Source organism: Ricinus communis, chromosome 9 (assembly GCF_019578655.1).
Source record: "Ricinus communis isolate WT05 ecotype wild-type chromosome 9, ASM1957865v1, whole genome shotgun sequence".
In the NCBI taxonomy this organism is placed as follows: domain Eukaryota; kingdom Viridiplantae; phylum Streptophyta; class Magnoliopsida; order Malpighiales; family Euphorbiaceae; genus Ricinus; species Ricinus communis.
Window position 1 is genome coordinate 13750233 of NC_063264.1, and position 14355 is coordinate 13764587.

Here is a 14355-nt window from a genome sequence, read left to right on the forward strand (position 1 = left end):
TTAAAAAATATGCCCTTATTATGGAATTATTTTCTTATACTCACAAATATACTCCTTTTACGGGGTTGTTTTCTCATATTAAAAAAATATACTCCTATTATGGGATTGTTTTCTCATACTCACAAATATAGCCCTCTTACTGGATTGATTTCTCATATAGATAAATATATCCCTTTTATGGTGTTATTTACACATACTCACAAATATACCTGACTTACGGGGTTATTTTCTTACATTAACTAATGCACCCCTCTAATGAGGTTGATTTCTCATATTCATATATATACCCCTTTTACTATGTTGTTTCCTCATATTAAAAAATATATCCCTCTTACGGGGTTCTTGTCTCATATTCATATATATACCCCTCTTAGGAGGTTGATTATTATATTCATAAATATACCCCTTTTACGGAGTTCTTTCCTCATATTTATAAATATACTCCACTTACAGGGTTGTTTTCCACTATTAACAAATATACCCCTCTAAAGGGGTTGTTTTCTCATATTATATAATATAGCCTTTATACGTGGGTGTTTTCTCATACTCACAAATCTACCCCTATTACGGAATAATTTTCTCATATGAAAAAATATATCCCTATTATGGGATTATTTTCTCATACTCACAAATATAGCACTCTTATGTGGTTGATTTCTCATATTTATAAATATATCCCTTTTACGGTGTTGTTTACACATACTCACAAATATACCCGACCTACCTGTTTATTTTCTTATATTGATAAATATACCCCTTTTATGGAGTTGATTTCTCATATTCATAAATATACCCCTTTTACGATGTTGTTTCCTCATATTAAAAAATATACCCCTCTTAAGGGGTTGGTTTCTCATATTCATAAATGTACCCCTCTTACGGGGTTGTTTTCTCATACTCACAAATATATCCCTCTTACGGGATTCTTGTCTCATATTCATATATATACCCTTTTACGGGGTTGGTTTCTCATATTCACAAATATATCCCGCTTAGGAGGTTGATTAGTCATATTCATAAATATACCCTTTTTTACGAAGTTGTTTTCTCATACTCACAAATATACTCCACATACGGGTTTGTTTTCTACTATTAACAAATATACCCCTATAAAGGGGTTATTCTCTCATATTATATAATATACCCTTTATACACGACTGTTTTCTCATACTCATAAATATACCCCTATTACGGAGTTGTTTACTCATATTAAAAAATATACCCCTACTATGGAATTGTTTTCTCATATGCACAAATATACCCCTCTTACGATGTTGTTTTCTCATATTCATAAATATACCCAATTCATGGGGTTGTTTTCTAATTTTTACAAATATATCCCTCTTACGATGTTGTTTTCTCATCATTAAAAATTATATCCCTTTTACAAGAGTGTTTTCTCATACTCACAAATATACCCCTCTTATGGGGTTGTTTTCTCATATTCACCCCTCTTACGGGCTTGAATTAACATATTCATAAATATATCCATTTTACGGTGTTGTTTGCTCATACTATCAAATATACTAGACTTATGGGGTTGCTTTCTAATATTGACAAATATACCTTTCTTACGGTATTATTTTCTCATATTAAAAAATATAACCCTATAATGGGGTTCTTTTCTCATACTCACAATTTTACCTTCTTATATGGTTCTATTCTCATACTCACATATATATCCCTCTTACGGGGTTGGTTTTTCTTATTCACAAATATACCCTTCTTACAAGGTTGTTTTCTCATACAAACAAATATACCCCTCTTACGGTGTTCTTGTCTCATATTCATATAAAAGGGGTTGGTTTCTCATATTCATAAATATACCCCATTTAGGAGGTTGATTACTCATATTCATGAATATATCCCATTTACGGAGTTGTTTCCTCATACTCACAAGTATACTCCACTTACGGTGTTATTTTCTACTATTAACAAATATACCCCTCTAACGGGGTTGTTTTCTCATATTATATAGTATACCCTTTATACACGGCTATTTTTGTCATACTCACAAATATAACCGTCTTACGGAGTTGTTTTCTCAATATTAAAAAATATACCCCAATTATGGGGTTGTTTCCTTATACGCACAAATATACCCCTCTTACGGGATTGTTTTCTAATATTAAAAAATATACTCCTATTATGGGATTGTTTTCTCATACTCACAAATATAGTCCTCTTATGGGGTTGATTTCTCATATTCATAAATATATCCCTTTTACAGCGTTGTTTACACATACTCACAAATATACTCGACTTATGGGGTTGTTTTCTGATATTGATAAATATACCCCTCTTACGGGGTTGATTTCTCATAATAAAAAATATACCCCTCTTACGTTGTTGTTTTCTCATATTCACAAATATACCTCTTTCACAGGGTTTTTTCTAATATTTATAAATATATCCCTCTTATGGGGTTGTTTTCTCATATTAAAAAATATATCCCTTTTACGGGGGTATTTTCTCACACTCATAAATATACCCCTCTTACGGGTTTTTTCTCATATTGACAAATATTCTCATCTTACAGGACTGTTTTCTTATATTAAAAAATATATCCTTTTTATGACATTGTTAGCTCATAGTCACAAACATACTCCATTAACTGAGTAATTTTCTCATATTAAAAGAATATACTCCTATTATGAGATTATTTTCTCGTACTCATAAATATACCCGTTTTACGGGGTTTTTTTCTCTTATTCACAAATATACCCCTCTCACAGGGTTGTTTTCTAATTTTTACAAATATACTCCTCTTACGGGGTTGTTTTCTCATATTAAAAAATATATCCCTTTTACGAGGGTGTTTTCTCACACTCATAAATATACCCCTCTTAAGGGTTTGTTTTCTCATATTCACAAATATTCCCATCTTACAGGGTTGTTTTCTCATATTAAAAAATATATTTATTTTACGGCGTTGTTAATTCATAGTCACAAATATACTCCATTTATGTCGTTGTTCTCTCATTTTTTAAAAATATACCCCTATTATAGGGTGGTATTCTCACACTCACAAATACAACCCTCTTTGGGGTTGATTTCTCATTTTCATAAATATACCTCTTCTATGATGTTGTTTCCTCATATTCACAAATATACCCCTCTTACGGGGTTGTTTTCTCATATTCACAAATATTCTCCTCTCACGAGTATGTTTTCTAATTTTTACTAATATACCCCTCTAACGGGATTATTTTCTCATATAAAAAAATATAACCCTTTTACGCGGTTTTCTCTCATACTCACAAATATACCCCTCTTACAGGTTTGTTTTCTCATATCCACAAATATTCCCATCTTTTGGGATTGTCTTCTCATATTCAAAAATATACCATTTTGACGGAGTTATTAATTCATAATGATGAGCATAGTTTTACACATATTTGCTTGCATATTATTGCGTATGTTCTTAGCAATTATTGTGCTTTTATTCCCAGATCACCCGTGTTTTATGTTCTTTTGCATTTCAGGAACATTTATAGGACCATCATCGGTGTTTAAGCAATTATAGATCAATACGTGCGGAAACGGACGAGAATTCATCAAGATCGGACAAGAGCCCGCAATGCATACATTGAGCACGGCCTGGACTCTGGCCGTGCTCAACCATTGGCTTTGATTCTTGAAATTGGCACTTTGGGCATGGTTTCCGTAGCCACCACGGCCTTCAGCACGGCCCGTGGTGGCCAACACGGGGAGAAACACGGCCCGTGGTGGCCAACACGGGGAGAAACACGGCCGTGGTGAAACCCTACTTGGTGAGATCCACATGACCAGCACGGCCTGGACTTCGGCCGTGCTGAGTTAAATATATAAGAAAAATGAATTTTCCTTAGAAAAGGGAGAGGAAGAAAATAGTGATATAGAGCCCTGGCGGCTGGTTCGGTTTCTGCACAGTATTGAGTGCGAGAGAGAGTTACCGGGAGTAAGAATCCCAGAATCGCAAGGTTCCGAGTGCAAAACCGTAGTGGAAGCAATTCAAGAGGCAGTTTGGGAGATTAATCAAAGTGTAGATCCAGATTTGGAGCTGTTCATCCAATTCGAGAGAAAAGGGTGTACATGTTTTATTTTCATTATTCTTTCATTGTAATTGATTTCCTAGATTGTTTTAAACATGAACATGTTTAGCTAAATTGAAGAAATCCATTGGGATTTCTATGCTATGTTGGTTTGATATTATATTGTTGGATTGTTTGAGTTGGTTTTGTATTCTTCTTGTTTTCAGTATTAATAAGATTATGCATTATTCATGAGACGTTGTGAATTGTGATGTTTAGATTGCTTTATGAGATTGAGAAATCCGTTTGGCAATTGGAATTTTGAATAACAAGAACTGGTTAATAATCGCTTAGAGGCGGATTAAAGAATTAACAAAGCTTAATAGAGGCGGATTAAAGCTTAATGCTAATTTAAGAATCAATCGTTAGGAAGAGATTCCAACTTTAGGTTATTTGGTTTAGGAATTCGGTTATCGAGAGAGAGAAACCGAATTCGGTTAAGAATTCGTCCACGGGTAGCATAATTAGACTCACCGATCCTTTATCTTTTGTTTGATTGCCAACTAGTTTAGACTCGCTTTGGGTTTATCTTCTTGTCTTGATTATTTCACTTATCAATTACTCCTGCATCTCCCTCGGAACTTAGCTCGTAGTTAATAGTTAGTTTAGAATTTATTCATCATCCATTTTAGGTTAATATAACAAAGAACAAAGGAGTAACTCTGGGCTTTCACTTTCCCGAGGAATACGACCTTGATACTCGCCATTAGTGCTAGACTGCATCGATAGGTACACTGCGTTAGATTGTAGCTAACACGAGTAGCAACCATCAAGTTTTTAGCGCCGTTGCCGGGGAATTGTTTGAAAACTAGAGTGAAATTTGCTATTTGTTAATTTAGCCATTTTTTTTTCTTTCTTATTATTTTATGATTTTTATTTTTATTTGTTTATTTATTTTATTTTATTTGTACATATTTATTTAGCTTAAGTTTATGATTCAGATAGTGAATGATAAGGAGGTTCAATGCTAAACTCAAACTCTTTGTGTGACGCATTGGAAGATGGGATTAGGAACCAAGAGAGTGCTAAAAATTGGGATACCCGTGCATCTTTAGAAGCTCGAGTGGAATCATTTTGCAGGGGTATCGATCAACTCTCCACTCCTATCCTTTCATCTCAAGTTTTTTATGAATTTTGTTGTGGTTTAATTTGAGTAATGATTGTCCATTGTGCGATGATTTTACTCCTTATTCTTATAAGTGTGAACAGGTGAATTATACGGGCAATTGGCCAAGTGACTCGTATGGAAGCACCTATAATCAAGAGTGGAGTACTCATTCACCCTATGGATGGAGCTTAGATGGCCCAGAACCACCAGAATCTCAACAACCACATCAGCAGCCTACTCTTGCACCTTCAACTCAAGATGAAGAGTTAGTGTCGGAGGAGCTGATGATGAGGTTCATTACAAGTCTTGATGATAGATTCCAACAAACAGAGAGGATACTTGAAGATCAACAAGCCTCGATTAATAACATAGAGCATCAATTAGGCTTAATCTTCAAGTTACTAGTCAAGAGCAATCGAGAACTCTATCAAACGCCACCGAATCCGAGGGAGCATTTGAGCACCATCACTTTGCGTTCGGGGTGAGAATTTTTCTGGTTTATCTATTATGTTTGACGATGATGCTTATGTGCGGGGTGATTTCTTGAACATGGAGATGGAACCGGGGAAAGGAAGAGGCAAACATAATCCCTCCGAAAGACTACCAAACTGGAATGTACAGTTGATGATGCCGAGTTGCGATTAGAGGAATTTTTGGTGGATTTTCCACATGTCCGTTCGATGATGGAAGATGAGCATGAGTTATCCAATGAAGAAGTCTTGGAGGAGCTCGAGTTTCTTCTAGCAAGTGAACCAAGACAAGGACTAGAGGAAACCATTGACGTTCTTGAAGAAATTGCCCAACCATCAATCCTTCCAATTGGTGAAACTTCGGCTTTCAAATTGGAAGAGCCCCTAGAGCATCATGACTACATGCAATTATACGAGGAGCGAGTCTTGCCCATCATAATCGCGCTTGCTTGATAGTCGGAAGAGGACATTGACGATTATCCCTCTGCTTGGATACTTGAAGCCATTTGCTTGGAAGAAGGATGGATGGTCGCCGATCACGCCCATTTGCTTTTCACCATGAGTCCGAGCTAAGAAGACTCATCACATTAAAAGAAGCGCTTTTGGGAGGCACCCCAATTTTTATCTTTAATTTCTAATTTTTTTTTAACCTTTTGTTTTGGAAACATTTTATTAGTTTTAGTTTTCATATTTTCAGTTTTGATTTTATTTCTTTATTTTATTATTTTCGGATTCTACCGAGGAGGCACTGAATTTCCACAACATCGGCCTCGATGGATAATCGGGGCGATCCCTAGATCTTTTTATTTTTCCGTATTTATTTACTTTATTTTTCATACATGTCATGCACTTGGATTGTATTGCTTTTGTTCTCTTAGTTGAGCATTCCATGCGGGGTATCCATAACATTTTACACCGAGATGTGTTCTTTAAGTGTGGGGTGCTTATGGGTAAACCCTAATCTCTCATATGGATTTTTAATTGCTATGGCTAGGTGTTGTGTATTTTTAGGAGATGTTAGGACATTGTGTTTTTATGCACTTGAGTATGCTAATTTTGAGCTGATTGATGACTTGATTTATAGAATTGTAGTTACTTTTCTTTGTTGTTCATTGTCCTTGGAAAACAATTTATGGTGTTTTACACATCAACCCTGCCGGGTTAAACCGGTGTTATTTAATTGTTTTTCGAATTGTCGAATTTTAACTTAGAACGTTGATAATATCATATGTATGTGTTTCTTAAGTAATGATTCAATTAATGATGTTGCGAACCAACTGCACCTAATACCACACCTGAAAGTGAGATTTTGAGCCAGTTGAGCATTCATTATACTTATGCTCTTTATATTTCTTGTTTGAGTGTGCATTGTACTTAACTTTGCTTCTAGAACTTGCTTTGTAATGCGTGTTGAAGTTACATGAATATTGTGAATACCATGAGATGATTTGGGCGATTTAGGATTCCCCACATTTGACCAAAAGCCTACCACCTTATGTTTCCATTAGTTAGCCAATTTTTGAGCCTTAACCTTTTCTTCATAATCTACACCTATACACTTCAATTATACCATTCTTTACATTTATCTTTCCTTTACCCTTATGCTGGAATTTCTTTCTGTGATATGTTCGACTTTATGTGGGATTAAAATGCTAGTTGCTATGTTGGTAAATTCACTAAATCTTTTTGATATTTTAAATGCTCCCCTTGATCCAATTTGTATTTGTTATTCGTTATGTTTATTCGAGTTGTATGCGGCGGTCGCTAATAAACTGCTAGTTCATTTCTTAAAAAAAAAAAAAAAAAAGAGAAAAAAAACAAAGAAGAAGAAGAAAAAAAAATAATAAACAAATCTCTTTAATTATTTATCTTTTTATTGGATTTAGAGCATTTGCGAGCATTATTCTATGAAGTAGGGATTTTAGTGAATGATTCTTTTTGTGATCTTAGGCATTTAATCCTTTGAGCATATAATATTGTTTATCGCACGAATTCCAGCATTTTCATACTTCTGTCCAAATCTCCGTACCTTTACCCTAGCCCCATTACAACCTTGGTAAAGACCCTTTGATTTTGGTATTTACTTATTCAAAGTAGCGAAGATATGATTTATAAGCAAGCTTATGGTGAGCGGGTCTTGTGCATTTGCTTTGAGGGATTTGTTATTTACCTAATATACACTTTGAGCGACTTGAGTGATCCCTTTGAGGCATTGGTTCATGATGTTTGTGTTGAGTTGTCATTTAAGTTACTCATGCATTAATATTATTTCCATTCTTTGTTAATGATTTGTAATTTGATTTATGATTGAGTATCCTTTAAGATGTGTTGAATACTCTCTGTTGTGGACTAGGGGCATAAACTGAAAGGAATTGCTAACTGTAGTTTTATGGGTTGAGTTGTTAATTGCTTGAGGACAAGCAATAGCTTAAGTGTGGGGTAATTTGATGAGCATAGTTTTACACATATTTGCTTGCATATTATTGCATATGTTCTTAGCAAATATTATGCTTTTATTCCCATATCACCCCTGTTTTATGTTCTTTTGCATTTCAGGAACATTTATAGGACCATCATCGGTGTTTAAGCAATTATAGATCAATACGCATGAAATGACGAGAATTCATCAAGATCGGACAAGAGCCCGCATACATTGAGCACGGCCTGTACTCCGGCCGTGCTCAACCATTGGCTTTGATTCTTGAAATTGGCACTTTGGGCATGAGTTTCAGTAGCCACCACGGCCTTGACGGCCTGTGGTGGCCAACACGGGGAGAAACACGGTGGCCAACACGGGAGAAATACCGTGGTGAAACCCTACTTGGTGAGATCCAGTTTGACGGCCCTGGACTTGGCCGTGCTGAGTTAAATATATAAGAAAAATGAATTTTCCTTAGAAAAGGGAGAGGAAGAAAAGAGTGACATAGAGCCCTGGCGGCTGGTTCGGTTTCTGCACAGTATTGAGTGCGAGAGAGAGTTGCGGGGAGTAAGAATCCCGGAATCGCAAGGTTCCGAGTGCAAAACCATAGTGGAAGCAATTCAAGAGGCAGTTTGGGAGATTAATCAAAGTGTAGATCCAGATTTGGAGTTGTTCATCCAATTCGAGAGAAAAGGGTGTACATGTTTTATTTTCATTATTCTTTCATTGTAATTGATTTCCTAGATTGTTTTAAACATGAACATGTTTAGCTAAATTGAAGAAATCCATTGGGATTTCTTTGCTATGTTGGTTTGACATTATATTGTTGGATTGTTTGAGTTGGTTTTGTATTCTTCTTGTTTTCAGTATTAATAAGATTATGCATTATTCATGAGACGTTGTGAATTGTGATGTTTAGATTGCTTTATGAGATTGAGAAATCCGTTTGGCAATTGGAATTTTGAATAACAAGAACTGGTTAATAATCGCTTAGAGATAAGGATGATTAACTAGCCGGATTAAGAATTAACAAAGCTTAATAGAGGCGGATTAAAGCTTAATGCTAATTTAAGAATCAATCGTTAGGAAGAGATTCCAACTTTAGGTTATTTGGTTTAGGAATTCGGTTATCGAGAGAGAGAAACCGAATTCGGTTAAGAATTCGTCCACGGGTAGCATAATTAGACTCACCGATCCTTTATCTTTTGTTTGATTGCCAACTAGTTTAGACTCTCTTTGGGTTTATCTTCTTGTCTTGATTATTTCACTTATCAATTACTCCTGCATCTCCCTCGGAACTTAGCTCGTAGTTAATAGTTAGTTTAGAATTTATTCATCATCCATTTTAGGTTAATATAACAAAGAACAAAGGAGTAACTCTGGGCTTTCGCTTTCCCGAGGAATACGACCTTGATACTCGCCATTAGTGCTAGACTGCATTGATAGGTACACTGCCTTAGATTGTAGCTAACACGAGTAGCAACCATCACATAATCACAAATATACTCCATTTACGGAGTTGTTTTCTCATATTAAAAAATATACCCCTATTATGTCGTTGTTTTCTCAAACTCACAAATATACCCCTATTATAGGGTTGATTTCTCATATTCATAAATATACCCCTTTTATGACATTGTTTCCTCATATTCACAAATATACCCCTCTTATAGGGTTGTTTTCTCAAATTAAAAAATATACCCCTTTTCGCGACTGTTTTCTCACACTCACAAATATACTCCTCTTACAAGGTTGTTTTTTAATTTTTACAAATATACGCTTTTAGGTGGTTGTTTTCTCATATTCACAAATACACCCTCTTACGAGGTTGATTTCTCATATTCATAAATATATCTCTAATACAGGGTTGTTTCCTCGTACTCACCAATATACCCAACTTATGGGGTTATTTTATTATATTGACAAGTATACTTCTCTTACGGGGTTGTTTTCTTATATTAAAAAATATACCCCTTTTACGGGGTTGTTTTCTCATACTCACAAATATACCCCTCTTACAGGGTTAATTTTTCATATTCATAAATATATCCCTTTTACGATGGTGTTTTCTCATACTCACAAATATACCCCTTTTATGGGTTTTTTTTCTTATATATTCACAAATATTTCCATCTTACGGGGTTGTTTTCTCATATTTAAAAATATACCCTTTATATGGCATTGTTAACTCATAGTCACAAATATGCTCCATTTATGGAGTTGTTTTCTCATATTAAATAAATGTACCCCTATTATGAGGTTATTTTCTCATACTCACAAATATACCCCTTTGAAGGGGTTGATTTCTCATATTCATAAATATACCCTTTTACGACGTTATTTTCTCATATTCACAAATATAACCCTCTCATGAGGTTGTTTTTCCAGTTTTTACAAATATACGCCTCTTACGGGGTTGTTTTCTCATATTAAAAAATATACCCCTTTTACGCAAGTGTTTTATCATACTCACAAATATACCCTTCTTATGGGGTTGTTTTCTCATATTCAAAAATATATCCCTTTACGAGGTTGACTTCTCATATTCTTAAATATATCTATTTTACAATATTGTTTATTATACTCACAAATATACTCCATGAAGAGGTTGTTTTCTCATATTAAAAAATTTACCCCTATTACGCGGTTGTTTTCTAATACTCACAAATATACCCCTCTTACAGGGTTATTTTCCAATATTAACAAATAAACCCCTCTTACAGGGTTGTTTTCTTATGCTCACAAATATACCCCTCTCATAGGGTTTTTTTTTTTCTAATTTTATAAATGTATCCCTCTTATGGGGTTACTTTTTTATATTAATAAATATACCCCTCTTACATGGTTATTTTCTTATATTAAAAAATATACCCCTATTATGGAGCTAATTTGTCATACTTACAGATATACCTCTTTTACGGGGTTCTTTCCTTATATTGATAAATATACTCTTATCACGGGTTTATTTTCTCAAATTAAGAAATAAACCCCTTTTACGTGGCTGTTTTCTCACACTCATAATTATATCCCTCTTACGGGGTTGTTTTCTCATATTTATAAATATACCCCTCTTATGAGGTTGATTTCTCATATTCATAAATACATCGTTGTTTCCTCATACTCACAAATATACTCAACTTACAAGGTCGATTTCTTCTATTAACTAATATACCCGACTAAAGGGGTTGTTTTTTCATATTATAAAATATACCCTTTTTATGTGGGTGTTTTCTCATAATATACCCCTTATAGGGTTATTTTCTCATATTAAAAATTATATCCCTCTTACGCGGTTGTTTTCTTATATTAACCAATATACCCCTCTTGCGGGGTTGTTTTCTGATCTTGACAAATGTAATCCTTTTATGGGGTTGTCATACTCACAAATATACCAGTTGTATGGGGTTGTTTTTTAATATTGACAAATATACCCCTCTTATAGGGTTGCTTTCTCATATTAAAAAATATATCCCTATTGCGGGGTTGTTCTCTAATATTTACCAATATACCCCTCTTCCTGGGTTGATTTCTCATATTTATAAATATATCCTTTTTACATTGTTGTTTACTCATATTCACAAATATACCCGACTTACGTAGTTGTTTTCTTATATTGATAAATACACCCAATTTACAGAGTTGTTTTCTCATATTAAAAATATACAACTCTTGTGGAGTGGTTTTCTGATACTCATAAAATACCCTTCCTATGAGTTCGTTTTCTCATATTCACAAATATACCTCTCTTACGGGGTGGTTTTCTTATATTCACAAATATAACCCTCAAGTACAGGGTTGTTTTCTTATATTGAATAAATATATCCACAAATATATCTCTTTTATCAGGTTGTTCTATCATACCCACAAATATACCCCTTCTTACGGGGGTTGTTTTCTCATATTAAAAAATTATACCCTTTTTATGCGGGTGTTTTCTCATATTCGTAAATATACCCCTCTTACGGGGTTATTTTCTCATATTAGAAAACATACCCCTATAATGGGGTTGTTTACTCATACTCACAAATATAGCCTACTTAGGGGTTGTTTTCTTATATTCACAAATATAGCCCTATAACGGGATTATTTTCTCATAGTCACAAATATTACCCTTTTTATGGTGTTTTTTCCTCCTACTCACAAATATACTCTAGTTTTAGGGTTGTTTTCTTCTATTAACAAATATACCCCTCTAAATGAGTTGTTTTCTCATACTCACAAATGTATCCCTCTTATAGGGTTGTTTTCTCATATTAACAAATATACCACTTTCCAGTAGTGATTTCTCATATTCACAAATATACCCCTCTTATGGGGTTGTTTTCTTATATTCATAAATACACCCCTTTTATGGAGTTGTTGTATCATACTCACAAATGTAGTCCTCTTACGGGGTGGTATTCTAATATTATTAAATATACCCCTCTTACGGGGTTGTTTTCTCATATTAGAAGATATACCCCTCTTACGGGGATGTTTCTCACATTCACAAATATACCCCTCTTGTGGGGTTGTTTTCTCATATTCATAAATATACTGCTCTTATGGGTTTTTTTTGTTATATTGGTAAATATACTCTTTTCTGGGGTTGTTCGAACTCACAACAAATATACCCCTATTATGGGGTTATTTTTTAATATTGACAAATATACCCCTCTTACGGGATTGTTCTCTCATATTAAAAAATATACCCCTGTGATGGGGTTGTTTTCTCATATTTACAAATGTACCCCTCTTACGGGGTTGATTTCTCATATTCATAAATATAGTCATTATGCGTTGTTGTTTAGTCATATTCACAAATTTATCCCTGTTACAGGGTTGTTCACATACACTTACAAATATACCAGACTTACAGGGTTATTTTCTTATATTAACAAATATATCCCTCTTATGGGGTTCTTTTGTTATATTAAAAAATATACTCCTCTTATGGTGTTATTTTTTCAAACTCACAAATATACCCTCTTACGGAGTTCTCTTCTCATATTCACAAATATACTCATCTTATAGGGTTGATTTCTCATATTCAGAAATATACCCCTCTTCCGGGGTTATTTTCTCATATTCACAAATATACCCCTCTTACGGGGTGCTTTTCTCATGTTCACAAATATATCCCTATTATAGGATTATTCTCTCATGTACACAAATATATCGCTCTTACAGGGTCTTTTTCTTATATTGACAAATATACCCCTTTTACGGGGTTGTTCTATGATACTCACAAATATACCTCTTTTATGGGGTTGTTTTCTAATATTGACAAATATATCCCTCTTATGGGGTTGTTTTCACAGATGAAAAGATATTCCCTTTTTACGCGGTTGTTTTCTCATACACATAAATATACCCCTCTTACAGAGCTGTTTTGTCATATTCATAAATATACCCATATTATGCGGTTGTTTTCTTATATTAACAAATATATCGCTCTTATAGGGTATCTTTTCTTATATTGATAAATATACTTTTTACGGGGTTGTTCTATCATACTCACAACAAATATATCCTTCGTCTGCGATTATTTTCTAATATTGAAAATATATTCATCTTATTGGATTGTTTTCTCATATTAAAAAATATACCCTTTTTATGTGATTGATTTCTCATACTCACAAATATATCCTTCTCATGGGGTTGTCTTTTGACACTCACAAATATACCCCTCTTACAGGGTTGTTTTCTTATATCCACAAATATACCCCTATTGCGGGGTTGTTTTCTCATATTAAAAAATATACACCTCCTACGGGGTGTTTTCGTATATTAAAAATATGCCAATATTCTGGGGTTGTTTTCTCATACTCACAAATCTACCCATCTTACGTGGTTATTTTCTTATATTAAAAAATATTCCCCGATTATAGGGTTATTTTCTCATACTCACAAATATATCGTACGAGATTGTTTTCTCATATTCACAAATATACCTCTCTTATGGGGTTGTTTTCTCATATTCACATATATACCCCTATACGAGGTTGTTTTCTCAAATTCACAAATATACAGCTTATATGGGTATTTTTTATCTTATATTGATAAATATAACCCTTTTACGAGGTTGTTCTATCACACTCACAACAAACATACCCTCCTTTCTAGTTTGTTTTCTCATATTAAAAAATATACCTCTCTTATGGGTTGTTTTCTCATATTAAAACAATTACCCCTATTATGGGAGTTTTTTCTCATACTCACAAATATAGCCCTCTTATAGGGTTATTTTCTCATATTAAAAAATATACCCCTATTATGAGGTTGTTTTCTTATATTCACAAATAT